Here is a 12,545-nt window from a genome sequence, read left to right on the forward strand (position 1 = left end):
AAATCATTAAAAACATCAATCACGGTATAAATAAGACAAAATGACGAAAACACAATCTTATTGTTTTATTTTTATTCTTTTTTTTTCTTATTTATATTTTGTCAACAGTTTTTCCATCTTATTTGCAAGTCATGAACATTTCCAAGACGAGCAAAGTCAATGCAGACCCAAGTTCTTTGAGCAACTAGTCGAGCTGAATGGTTATCCATTTTTTCAAAAGTTTTCTCACATAGCACACACATGACATCAAAACCTCTCCAAAACTTTTTTTCAGCTTTTCCAAAAATATTATCCCACATGGGAATAGCTTGTTTTACCATATTTTCAAATTCCTTAACAAGTTTTGATGAATACAGTTGCATTTTTTGCTATTTTCATGTGTAAAGAAGGTAAGTGTCAAAAGAAAAGTTTGCTCACCGTTTTTCATGATTTTGTGAAATTTCGACATTAAAAACAGTCAGTTTCGAACTACTTTTTCAAATTTAATGTATGATAGCTCAATATTCAAGTTAGAGCATCCTCTATACGATTAATTAAAAAAGAATGAACAAAAAATTTAAATCCTGAAGCTCACAATATCTCGACAAACCTGTATACTTTTTTTTGGTGCACCCGGTATATTATTGAAATTTTTTATCTCTCAATGTATATTTAACCTTTACCACGCCGAAGCCGTAAATTTACGTTCTAATATATAGCCGAAGCCGTAAATATACGTTTTTAGTGCGGTCTTAAGAAAAGCCGCCCTACCGCCTTAAAGACGCCTTTAAATCCCGGGAAATGTCTTAAATGACGGAGAGAAAATGTAAACAAACTATTTTCAATAGTTTGAAACCACCTACTTTCGATTTTAACTGTCAAAACAAACTGGAAAATCAGGCAAAATATTCTTTTGGAAATTATGAGCTCATTGACTGCTGTAACTAACTTTTTATGTTTATTTAGTGGAAAATGGTTTGTTTTATTGGTTGGAAATGTTATGTATTGCTTGTTTGTAGTTTAGTCAGTGTTTGAGGTAAGTTTCTGGCTCCTTATTCTTTAGTATGACGGTACATTAAGGGTGAGGACTGGAGGCTTGTTGGCCGTCATCGATCGTCACCGAAACCCAAGTTAAGGCTTCTGATAAGGCTGCAAAGGGTTTCAAAGTGTATATACTATGTTATTTCTATTGCTTTCATGCTAATTGATGATAGGAAAGTCATTTTTAGCTGTTTTTAGTGATATTTCCCATAAAAATTACCTCAAGGGGTCTCTGCCTTACGTGCCTCTGATTTACGTGGAAATTTTCTCGAAAACCAAGGTTTTCTAAAAATGAATTCTGCCATTTCTAGTAAAGGTATGATTGTGATTTTTTGGCTAGCAGTTGTAGTTATAATGGTGGAAACAATGAGCCAGAAAATTATGGTATCGCAAATGTTCTCCCCACTTTTTTTTTAACCGGAACTTAAAATTTTGAAAAATATGACAAAATGCGTTTTGAATTTTTTTCAACTCTAAGGCAGAAGACTACTGTGTCACCATTGATAGAGGAAAATCCTTTATTTTAACATTTTTGGAAAGCAGGATAGTTGGGCTTTCCAGAATGGGCTTATTTTTTTGAATCGGTTTAGTAGATCAAAAGTTATGACGGAAAGCGTAAAACTGTCATTTTTCCCAAAACGACAAGGCGTGCACGGGGTGAAGTTCCCAGAGAGAAGGCGTGGTAAAGGTTAATAGACGTTTGTAAATTTCCCTTCTTCTTGAATCTGTGACGTAACAAATCTGCTTCTCAAAATATGAGAATTTTTAAAGAAATTTTGTTAAACAAAATTTTCAGTAAAAAGAGAGAGATTTCACAATTATTGAAAACGTGTTGGAATCGAAAAAGACAAGATGCCTAGTGAATTAAGTGATTTGATAACCCATCTGGAGCAATCTCAAGGTCGAGAAAATGAGGTATTTCTTGATCGAAGTTATCTACGGTAAACTGTATCTTTTTATCAAAAGCATTCATAAGTTCATGAATTTTAGTTAAATCAGAGGATTTGGTGACTTTTATTGAGAACATTTTTTACCATGACTTTTATAAATAGTAGCTTTTATTCTTTACACTTACTTTTTACCAGAATGATGTGTTAGATAGAATACAAAATATAGCATATTTTACTTGAGATCACTTCGACTGTTACTTAAAGATTGTTGATGTCAGAGTGAATCTTTTCGAACTTTCTTTTGTTTTGTGGTTTTATTAACCAACTAGGATGCATGTGGACATCTTAGAAATGGAATCTGAGAGGAATTCGGATGAAAAAATCGATGGTTTTTGAAAAAATCAGGTTGAAAATGCTAACTGTATATAAGTTCATAAAACACGATGTGGTTTAGCTCCGAATTATTTAATATCATTACATCAAATTCTCCTTGCTATGTAATTTTGAAATGAGCACTTTGATCGCTATTTTTCTTTATCTTTGGATCAAGAATTCTGAAGACGAGAATCCTATATTCTCTATATTTTGTCGCATAAATAGCAAAAGGACCAAATAAAAACATATAATTTTAAAGATAGTAATATTCATGATTGAGTTCCAGCTGGTAAGTCAAAACAGATATCTTAAAGGAAAGTCGATTTTTGATCTGATATTTTTCCTTTAGAAATTCATACGTTCTTTTGGTTTTGTTTATACTTGGCTGGAAAAATACAATCTGTTCTGTAAATATAGCTGTCCTGAGTATAGAATTAGTGTCCTTGAAATCGGAGGATCTGTTTTAAAATTCAAAACATCTTCCAAGCTGGCAAAAAAGACCAGAACATTTTGAATTTTTCGCCGATGGCTGCTTCTGTCTCTCCCTCAATTTCGTAATTCGTTAATAAAATAAAGAGGAGGAGGTGCAATAACACAATATATACGTCACAGACTTACTCTCCTTCGTTCATTTTTCTGCCGTAAAGTCAAAACAATACAAATTAAAATCTGAATAATTAATTTAATTCATTCCTTTTCCGATTAAATTTTTTTTCATTTTGGGTTTCTTTTCTCAAAAAATGGCAAAAATGATATCCCAAAGCTGACGTCCCCTTAAAAGTAATAAACAAACAGTTGGGTCTTAAACAATTCAACCAAAACTTCGTTCATATTTTCGGTGCCATTGTTTGTAATAACTTTTTCATTATAATTGTCCTTTATTCTAGTTGTGTTTAAAATGTTTGTTTTGGCACTCACGAAAACAATGTCAAAGGTGATGAAGATTAAAAACTTTCTTTTTTTATCTTTTTTCGATACTTGTGCATTTTGCATAGGCTTCTCTTATGGAAAGTTCGTTTGTACAACTCTCTAAGTTTGAGTTTCTATTCTTCTTCGTTTCAGGATGGCTGCCATTCAAATACACGTGAATCGATGCAGCATCCCATCATTCATATTGTGAGGTTGATGATGATAAATAGTAATCAATGATGAATAGTGCAAACGAGGTTGAGACTGAGATGGCACTGCGCAGCTCTTGTAACCTCAATGCCAACTCACCAGTTACTAAGGTCTTCGTTCCCGGGGCCAGTCGCAGCGTCTTAACCTTTACCACGCCTTCTCTCTGGGAACTTCACCCCGTGCACGCCTTGTCGTTTTGGGAAAAATGACAGTTTTACGCTTTCCGTCATAACTTTTGATCTACTAAACCGATTCAAAAAAATGAGCCCATTCTGGAAAGCCCAATTATCCTGCTTTCCAAAAATGTTAAAATAAAGGATTTTCCTCTATCAATGGTGACACAGTAGTCTTTTGCCTTAGAGTTGAAAAAAATTCAAAACGCAATTTGTCATATTTTTCAAAATTTTAAGTTCCGGTTAAGAAAAAAGTGAGGAGAACATTTGCAATACCATAATTTTCTGGCTCATTGTTTCCACCATTATAACTACAACTGCTAGCCAAAAAATCACAATCATACCTTTACTAGAAAAGGCAGAATTCATTTTTAGAAAACCTTGGTTTTCGAGAAAATTTCCACGTAAATCAGAGGCACGTAAGGCAGAGGCCCCTTGAGGTAATTTTTATGGGAAATATCACTAAAAACAGCTAAAAATCACTTTCCTATCATCAACCAGCATGAAAGCAATAGAAATAACATAGTATTTACACTTTGAAACTCTTTGCAGCCTTATCAGAAGCCTTAACTTGGGTTTCGGTGACGGTCGATGACGGCCGACAAGCCTCCAGTCCGCACCCTTAATGTACCGTCATACTAAAGAATAAGGAGGCAGAAACTTACCTCAAACACTGACTAAACTACAAAAAAGCAATACAAAACATTTCCAACCAATAAAACAAACCATTTTCCACTAAATAAACATAAAAAGTTAGTTACATCAGTCAATGAGCTCATAATTTCCAAAAGAATATTTTGCCTGATTTTCCAGTTTGTTTTGACAGTTAAAATCGAAAGTAGGTGGTTTCAAACTATTGAAAATAGTTTGTTTACATTTTCTCTCGGTCATATAAGACATTTCCCGGGATTTAAATGCGTCTTTAAGGCGGTAGGGTGGCTTTTCTTAAAACCACACGAAAAACGTATAGTTACGGCTTCGACTATAGCTTAACACGTAAATTTACGGCTTCGGCGTGGTAAAGGTTAAACATCATCCCCTCATCCATCCAGCTGGTCTTGTCCTCCGTGGCTGCGACCCACGATCTGTGTGTTACTTCATCAACAAAGAACAACTCAAATGGAGTTTGTTTCCTCTTTTTTGTGGGAAACGACAAGGCGAGAAAGTAAAAATAAAACATTTTAAAGAACGTGATTGACTAATAAATAAAAATACAATCTGTTCTGTAAATATAGCTGTCCTGAGTATAGAATTAGTGCCCTTGAAATCGGAGGATCTGTTTTAAAATTCAAAACATCTTCCAAGCTGGCAAAAAAGACCAGAAAATTGTGAATTTTTCACCGATGGCTGCTTCTGTCTCTCCTTCAATTTCGTAGTTCGTTAATAAAATAAAGAGGAGGAGGTGCAATAACACAATATATACGTCACAGACTTACTCTCCTTCGTTCATTTTTCTGCCGTAAAGTCAAAACAATACAAATTAAAATCTGAATAATTAATTTAATTCATTCCTTTTCCGATTAAATCTTTTTTCATTTTGGGTTTCTTTTCTCAAAAAATGGCAAAAATGATATCCCAAAGCTGACGTCCCCTTAAAAAGTAATAAACAAACAGTTAGGTCTTAAACAATGCAACCAAAACTTCGTTCATATTTTCGGTGCCATTGTTTGTAATAAATTTTTCATTATAATTGTCCTTTATTCTAGTTGTGTTTAAAATGTTTGTTTTGGCACTCACGAAAACAATGTCAAAGGTGATGAAGATTAAAAACTTTCTTTTTTTATCTTTTTTCGATACTTGTGCATTTTGCATAGGCTTCTCTTATGGAAAGTTCGTTTGTACAACTCTCTAAGTTTGAGTTTCAATTCTTCTTCGTTTCAGGATGGCTGCCATTCAAATACACGTGAATTGATGCAGCATCCCATCATTCATATTGTGAGGTTGATGATGATAAATAGTAATCAATGATGAATAGTGCAAACGAGGTTGAGACTGAGATGGCACTGCGCAGCTCTTGTAACCTCAATGCCAACTCACCAGTTACTAAAGTCTTCGTTCCTGTGGCCAGTTGCAGCGTCTTAAACATCATCCCCTCATCCATCCAGCTGGTCTTGTCCTCCGTGGCTGCAACCCACGACCTGTGTGTTACTTCATCAACAAAGAACAACTCCCGTGGAGTTCGTTTCCTCTTTATTGTGGGAAACGACAAGGCGAGAAAGTAAAAATGAAACATTTTAAAGAACGTGATTGATAAATTATAAAATGAAGTCCAAACGAACGACTCAAAATTCAGGAAGCAAATTAAGTTCACTCAAACAAAACAAACTTATCTTCCCAAATGAACGAATGAAGACTCGACCATCGTTGAATAGACAAAGTTCAAGGACGCGTAAAAGTCATACCGTCTTAGAAAAATCATCACAATCTGACAATTGAAATAGTGAATTTAACGTTAGTGCACTACGTACTGAAAACAGCTTTTGATTTAAAAATTAAATAATTGATAATTGTAATATACTTTCAGCATAAAGGAAGAATGAAATGCTATTTATATGAAGCAAACAGCTTAAATTTTACCCTGGATCCAGAGACAATTTTCGAAGGAATCACGTTCGGCCGGCTTAAGAGCGTTATTTCCGATTGAAACATGCATATGGTAGATATTAATTATAGTATTGTAATAATGTGATGCCGACCCACGTCAAGGTCGACACCACACTATTAACGGCTGGAGGACTAGTCCAAACATCAAACATAGAAGGGGTGACTGTACGTATTTCTGTGCATGTTATATACTATCTTACATTCAAAAGACCTCTTACCAGACACATATCCAGACACCACCTCCTGTTATCATATCCGAAACTAGAAGCCCAGATCAGGCGATCTGAACAAAGCAAAACACTTTCAAGTTCACTCAGCCGTAACGAGGGCGTTACGGGCGTGAAGGGTGGTTTCTGGGCGTAGTACAGAGACTATAGAATCGCCTCTGTACACCCTCCCCGCCCTGTTAAACAGGTTGAGAGCAGTTTTCCCCTAATGCAATTCAAATAAATACCTGGGATGATCAGGGCATTTCCGTCTGAACCAGTACAATAGCAAATCCTATATAATAATCCTAAAAATGAAAATAAACATTAAATAATCTAAACTCTAATGATAAATACTATTCATATAATCCACATAATATAAGGTTAACTGCTTCAATAATAAAAGTTTTTTTTTTTTGGAAGAACATATTTATCTTATGACCTACGTAATAAGGAGCAGGGTGGACATTTTCCATTCCACATAACATAAACCATATCATTCCTATTCTACGGGGTCTCGACGACCCAAAAATAGTGAAATTTTACGTGCCGAGGCTAGGATAGAAATTGTCTGTTGTCTATGGTGATGGCTGAGTGAAAATTAGGGCTGAAGACATGGTAGCGACTGTTGTTTTTCCCGTGGGAAAGTTCTTCGTTTTTTTTTTTAAACAGTTCATTTTTGTTGTGTTGCTCGGCATTGCGTTTCGCTAGTAATTGGTGGCATTTGATTGGTGGATTCCTTTGACCAATCGTTGTGAATGTACGGAGAATGTCCCGTGGGAAAGTTATTCGTTTTTCTGAAAAACATCTCATTTTTGTTGTGTTGTTTGGAATTACTTGTAACTGGGTAATTGGTGGTATTTGATTGGTAGATTCCTTTCGACCAATCGTTGTGAATGTACGGAGAATTTAGTGTCTTTGGCAGTAATATATTTTTCATTGTCTTTTTGGATACCAATGGATATGGAGCGACCTTGCAAACTGATTTTGCTTCCAGTTAATCGGCGTGGGAACGCTGTGTGGTCGGTCCTGTGCCACATGCCATGTCACCAACCTGGCGATCTGTCCAGGGTGTTTAAACGTTAAACCCTTTGACAATAAAAACGGATCTGTCACGGCTACCAGATGTTTTAGCCGAGTTTGGCGTGGTGCCGACGATTTCATTTGCTGCTATTGCGTCCCGGTGAGTGGTTTCTTTCTTCCCTCTTTTTCCTTCAGGGGGTTCATCCATCGTAGGTCCTTCTGGGTTGGTTAAGGTTAGTCTTCGTCTTGGTATTTCTGTTTCCTAGCCTGGCATCCAACTTATTTCAATCTATTCCAGGTCCCTCCTCCTTTTTACCAATATTAATAGACTTCCCTCCCCCTTCTAGGTGAGATTTAGTCGAGGCTGATAAAAGAAAGTACGGGTCTCATGGTTATCGCTTGCATATGAATTTCCAGTCAGGGTCTATTCTATATTTATAGAACCTATCTCTTTTTTTATATTCAGGTCGATCAATTTCTAAATCGCTGACGAATTTCACAGCTCAACTAGTCACAACAAGGTAAAATTTTGGATGTGTTAGAGGCACACAAAAAAAGGCTTCCCACAAAATAGATCTCTCTCAGTTAGTGCCTACGTATATAAAATAACTCAAAATGCCGTTATATAAAAAAAATCTATTTCCTAGTGCCTGTGTTCCTGTCCCGATTATACCCCGTTCCGTATCAAATGAGTAGGTAAAAAAAATTGAATGTCAAGTTTCAAAAAAATTATTTTTTGTAGTCCCAGCCAAAATCTTCTCAAATTCCAATAAAAATTCCTCCTTGGGATAAGAACACACGGCGTGTGAAGGATGAGGGTACGTGGCCGTATTCCGACTATCAAACACAAAATTTAAAAAAACTATTCAGCTCAATTCTCAAAACCTCAAGACACGTTCAAATTGGATTAAAGAAATAACTATACTTACACCTCTGTGTCTTTTCTGTAGCTCCACTGTCATGGGATGCGGGTAGGTGACTCGAATAACAATACATTTATTGAAGAACTAATCTGGAACCCGACGCTAGAAGAAGGGGAGAGCCTTTAGGGCATTGTAGAATTCAGAACACAAGCATATCGACCCAAGATTTAATTTTGACATATCTGTTGTTGACTTCTTCAGTAATTTAAAAACATAACAATTAGCGATTGAAAATGTATTCAAATACAATGTTTCTGCCTTCACGATCATTGAACGATCGATCGACGTAGAATGTCGAGAGATGTCTGTAGCTTCCTCGCAGCTCAATACAAAGGCCATCCCTCAATCGACTCATGGGCAACGTTCTTCGTTCCCGTACAAAACCAATACGTCTACATTCATTCTAAATGCGATCGTTAAGCTGCAAGCTCTTCACTCTGCCAGCCCAAACATAAAAGTGTTTAAATTCATTCACTAAGAATCATATAATTAAATGCTGAATAAGATGACTATAGAGTTGGTTACTACATCAATAGTTATAAAATGGTAGATCATAAATTCACCATGACACCACCTTTGTGCTTCAAAAACTGCAAGTAATTGTAATTATTGTTATATTTATAGGCAATGATTGCTCTGTATTTAATTATGTTGCTTTTCTTTTATTGTTCAGGTAACCGACGAAATGGAGCCGACAACTAATGTTCATTTTCTATACTAATAAAATATATAATCAAAATTGAAATTATTGTTTTGTTTCTGCCGAAAGGTGTGCGTACAAAATTTAGATATAATTTAATCACTTACCCCTGAGTTCCTCGTCTTTCGCCTGACGTTATGGACGTATCCTCGGCGGATATACTTACGTGTTTTCTTGTACGAGCGCCTCTCTCCTCCGGAAGCATAATTGGAGGCCTAGCAGACTCCAAATAGCGCCAAAAGCGGGTTGAGGATAATCTTCCATGGTAGATTTGACCGAGGCCAACTACTGCCTCAACTCTATTCACCGCCACTGTCGCGTCTGTTTCCGTGACTCCTATCTTATTGGCTAAAAAAGTAAGCAGTAGCTCGTTGACGAGCTGTAAATATGATACTGAGAAAAGCTGTTTTAGTATTAGTTCAAACATTTTGTTTTCCACTCCCTCGGGGGGCCAAGCACTGTTGTCCTGTGGAACTCTATTGCGGAACGTAGCCATCAATCTGGTTAATCCTCTTGGAGGATTCAACATATCGGGGAATCGAATTTGGTCTCTCAATTTTGACCTTAATATGAAGAAGACGGTTTTGTTCTCATTTTGTAGGTAGATTTCGACGACCCAAAAATAGTGAAATTTTACGTGCCGAGGCTAGGATAGAAATTGTCTGTTGTCTATGGTGATGGCTGAGTGAAAATTAGGGCTGAAGACATGGTAGCGACTGTTGTTTTTCCCGTGGGAAAGTTCTTCGTTTTTTTTTAAAACAGTTCATTTTTGTTGTGTTGCTCGGCATTGCGTTTCGCTGGTAATTGGTGGCATTTGATTAGTGGATTCCTTTGACCAATCGTTGTGAATGTACGGAGAATGTCCCGTGGGAAAGTTATTCGTTTTTCTGAAAAACATCTCATTTTTGTTGTGTTGTTTGGAATTACTTGTAACTGGGTAATTGGTGGTATTTGATTGGTAGATTCCTTTCGAACAATCGTTGTGAATGTACGGAGAATTTAGTGTCTTTGGCAGTAATATATTTTTCATTGTCTTTTTGGATACCAATGGATATGGAGCGACCTTGCAAACTGATTTTGCTTCCAGTTAATCGGCGTTGGAACGCCGTGTGGTCGGTCCTGTGCCACATGCCATGTCACCAACCTGGCGATCTGTCCAGGGTGTTTAAACGTTAAACCCTTTGACAATAAAAACGGATCTGTCACGGCTACCAGATGTTTTAGCCGAGTTTGGCGTGGTGCCGACGATTTCATTTGCTGCTATTGCGTCCCGGTGAGTGGTTTCTTTTTTCCCTCTTTTTCCTTCAGGGGGTATATCCATCGTAGGTCCTTCTGGGTTGGTTAAGGTTAGTCTTCGTCTTGGTATTTCTGTTTCCTAGCCTGGCATTCAACTTATTTCAATCTATTCCAGGTCCCTCCTCCTTTTTACCAATATTAATAGACTTCCCTCCCCCTTCTAGGTGAGATTTAGTCGAGGCTGATAGAAGAAAGTACGGGTCTCATGGTTATCGCTTGCATATGAATTTCCAGTCAGGGTCTATTCTATATTTATAGAACCTATCTCTTTTTTTATATTCAGGTCGATCAATTTCTAAATCGCTGACGAATTTCACAGCTCAACTAGTCACAACAAGGTAAAATTTTGGATGTGTTAGAGGCACACAAAAAAGGCTTCCCACAAAATAGATCTCTCTCAGTTAGTGCCTACGTATATAAAATAACTCAAAATGCCGTTATATAAAAAAAATCTATTTCCTAGTGCCTGTGTTCCTGTCCCGATTATACCCCGTTTCGTATCAAATGAGTAGGTAAAAAAAATTGAATGTCAAGTTTCAAAAAAATTATTTTTTGTAGTCCCAGCCAAAATCTTCTCAAATTCCAATAAAAATTCCTCCTTGGGATAAGAACACACGGCGTGTGAAGGATGAGGGTACGTGGCCGTATTCCGACTATCGAACACAAAATTTAAAAAAACTATTCAGCTCAATTCTCAAAACCTCAAGACACGTTCAAATTGGATTAAAGAAATAACTATACTTACACCTCTGTGTCTTTTCTGTAGCTCCACTGTCATGGGATGCGGGTAGGTGACTCGAATAACAATACATTTATTGAAGAACTAATCTGGAACCCGATGCTAGAAGAAGGGGAGAGCCTTTAGGGCATTGTAGAATTCAGAACACAAGCATATCGACCCAAGATTTAATTTCGACATATCTGTTGTTGACTTCTTCAGTAATTTAAAAACATAACAATTAGCGATTGAAAATGTATTCAAATACAATGTTTCTGCCTTCACGATCATTGAACGATCGATCGACGTAGAATGTCGAGAGATGTCTGTAGCTTCCCCGCAGCTCAATACAAAGGCCATCCCTCAATCGACTCATGGGCAACGTTCTTCGTTCCCGTACAAAACCAATACGTCTACATTCATTCTAAATGCGATCGTTAAGCTGCAAGCTCTTCACTCTGCCAGCCCAAACATAAAAGTGTTTAAATTCATTCACTAAGAATCATATAATTAAATGCTGAATAAGGTGACTATAGAGTTGGTTACTATATCAATAGTTATAAAATGGTAGATCAAAAATTCACCATGACACCACCTTTGTGCTTCAAAAACTGCAAGTAATCGTAATTATTGTTATATTTATAGGCAATGATTGCTCTGTATTTAATTATGTTGCTTTTCTTTTATTGTTCAGGTAACCGACGAAATGGAGCCGACAACTAATGTTCATTTTCTATACTAATAAAATATATAATCAAAATTGAAATTGTTGTTTTGTTTCTGCCGAAAGGTGTGCGTACAAAATTTAGATATAATTTAATCACTTACCCCTGAGTTCCTCGTCTTTCGCCTGACGTTATGGACGTATCCTCGGCGGATATACTTACGTGTTTTCTTGTACGAGCGCCTCTCTCCTCCGGAAGCAAAATTGGAGGCCTAGCAGACTCCAAATAGCGCCAAAAGCGGGTTGAGGATAATCTTCCATGGTAGATTTGACCGAGGCCAACTACTGCCTCAACCCTATTCACCGCCACTGTCGCGTCTGCTTCCGTGACTCCTATCTTATTGGCTAAAAAAGGAAGCAGTAGCTCGTTGACGAGCTGTAAATACGAAACTGAGAAAAGCTGTTTTAGTATTAGTTCAAACATTTTGTTTTCCACTCCCTCGGGGGGCCAAGCACTGTTGTCCTGGGGAACTCTATTGCGGAACGTAGCCATCAATCTGGCTAATCCTCTTGGAGGATTCAACATATCGGGGAATCGAATTTGGTCTCTCAATTTTGACCTTAATATGAAGAAGACGGTTTTATTCTCATTTTGTAGGTAGACGGGAAAGTGTTGAAAGCATTTTCCTTTGATTTTTCTGTCCCAGTGCACCATGTAAAACTTAACCCTTTTGCACTTATATGTCATTGCAGCATCACCAATGCTGGTCATTACCAACCCTGAACTATCCAACATCAAACTATGGGTGGGGGAAGGGAAATTCCTCGATGCCC

This window comes from Clytia hemisphaerica, unplaced genomic scaffold, assembly GCF_902728285.1.
Source record: "Clytia hemisphaerica strain Z4C2 unplaced genomic scaffold, Clytia hemisphaerica genome assembly, whole genome shotgun sequence".
Taxonomy (NCBI): domain Eukaryota; kingdom Metazoa; phylum Cnidaria; class Hydrozoa; order Leptothecata; family Clytiidae; genus Clytia; species Clytia hemisphaerica.